General features: G+C 42.6%; 1 pseudogene; it reads left to right on the top strand.

Annotated features, from left to right (window-relative positions):
- Positions 1 to 558: 558 nt before the first annotated feature.
- LOC102871135 overlaps positions 559 to 2,163 on the top strand; it is a 5,127-nt pseudogene continuing 3,522 nt past the window's right edge.

The raw sequence follows: 2,163 nt of genomic DNA, 5'->3' as shown, positions 1-2,163 counted from the left end.
ATGATAGGCAATCTCCTCCCGTGCAATTAAACTGCCCCAGAAATCCTGCTGGAGGGTCGGCTATATGGGTCTGTTCTGACTCCACGGTACACAACAACAAAGATGAAGAAAGTTAGAATACATCAGAAAGGGGCAAGGATGATGAAACTTCGTTTCACATACATTGAGCATGTTGTTAGGAGGGGCTAGTCCTTGGAAAGAGATATCGTGCTAGGAAAAGTGGAAGGTCAGCAAAAGTTCCTCAACGAGAAAGATTGACATAGTGACTGCAACAGTGGACCCAAGTGTAGTAGAGGTGATGAGGATGGCACGGGATAAGACAGGGTTCAGATCAGTTTTCATAGGGTCACTTTGAGTTGTACTTGACTCGATGGCACCTAACAACAATAATACCAAGATGGTAACATCAGCATTGCAAGATTGTGTGAGAAATGAAATAATTTCTACAGAGTACATAACAGGTCGGTTGGCATCCAGAGAAGGTAGTTGTTTATAGCAAAGCGGGTCTATTTCCTAATAGACATCCCCAGGTAGGGCCCTTAGACTGGCAGTCCAGGTATGAGTTGGGGTTGCTTTCTGTAACTACCTGGGCTTCTGCTGTCCCTTTTAAATCATACTTTAGTCTGCTTTGATTCACTCTTTCATTCCAGGACCTTGTCAAAAATGGACAGCCGAATTCCTTATGATGACTATCCAGTGGTTTTCCTGCCTGCCTATGAAAATCCCCCAGCTTGGATCCCTCCTCACGAGGTGGGAACCATCTGTACACCTGAGTAGCAGACTTTTCCCCCCAGCACTGGCATGAGGTGACACATGAAAGATAGGATAGAAAACTAAGTGGAGAGTGAACCTTACCCTTATTGTAGCCAGCAGACTCAGAAGTTGATTTTGAGCAGCTGGACCTACTGGGAGTTTTCTCTGAAAACCTCCAATCAAGGTACATTCACACCAGTGCCCCACATTCTGGAAATTCAGAGCCATATTGTTTTTATATGTCAAGAGGTGGAGTGGGGAAGAGGTGGAGGTCGAGTCCAGGCCCACAGGTACTTCTCTATGGACAGTATTATCTGTTCCACTTAAACTTCTCCATGAACAGAATTACCTATTCTATTGAACTTTTCTTGGCTTCAGCTTCAGAGTGATGCATTATTATTCTAGATGAAGGTGGTTATGACATAGGATTGGTAGTAAAATCTTTGGACTTGGCTGTGTTTTGCAGAGGGTATACCACCCAGACTACAACAATGAGTTGACCCAATTTCTCCCTCGAACCATTATACTAAAGAAGCCGCCTGGAGCTCAGGTGAGCTTGTCTACCATTTACCTCTTATTGCCCATACCAGGAACAGACTCAGAGTTTGATCAGAGTTTGGGAGAAAGCAAGAAGTGAGGAAACTTCCTCATAGACCAAATAACCAAGATACCACTTCCATAATTTCTGAGTCCCCATTGGAAGGGATACAAGCCAAGCAATAGTATAGTAGTGTTCCCAGATATTTTTGCAGTCTATATGGAGGCCCCATTTTGTTTTCTTGTCTTACAGTTGGGATTTAACATCCGAGGAGGAAAGGCATCACAGTTAGGTATCTTCATCTCCAAGGTATGTGGCTATAGATAGCTACTTTCCTTTGTTATTACATTTTTAGACCCCTGATGTCCCAGGAACTAAGGCAAGGATGATTTGGTGGATCAAACTAAAAATCCAAATTATCTTCAAGTTGATTTCCCATTCATAGTGACTCTAAATATTAGGGTAGAATTGCCTCATTTTGTTTTCAAAGCTATAAATCTATGTAAGCCAACTGCCACATGTTTTTCCTATGGAGCAGCTGGTGGGTTTGAACTACTCTTCTTTCAGTTAGCAGCCAAATAAATCATCGTCCCACCAGGGGTATACTTTCCTTCCACCTTAAAATTTTCCATATGGTAAGCTTTCTCCCTACATTGTTAAACGTACAAAAACACCAACAATAGTGCCTCGTATTTGAGTAGCACTAAATTCACTTACAGTTTTCTGAAGTTATCACACTCCTATCACATGTATTTATTCTCCTTACCAACAGGTGATTCCTGACTCTGATGCACACCGAGCAGGACTTCAAGAAGGGGACCAAGTCCTAGCTGTGAATGATGTAGATTTCCAAGATATTGAACACAGCAAGG

Source organism: Elephantulus edwardii, unplaced genomic scaffold (assembly GCF_000299155.1).
Source record: "Elephantulus edwardii isolate Elephantulus edwardi_28Jun2011 unplaced genomic scaffold, EleEdw1.0 scaffold00178, whole genome shotgun sequence".
In the NCBI taxonomy this organism is placed as follows: domain Eukaryota; kingdom Metazoa; phylum Chordata; class Mammalia; order Macroscelidea; family Macroscelididae; genus Elephantulus; species Elephantulus edwardii.
Note: the sequence above shows the minus strand (reverse complement) of the source record. Positions and strands in the feature narration are given on the sequence as shown.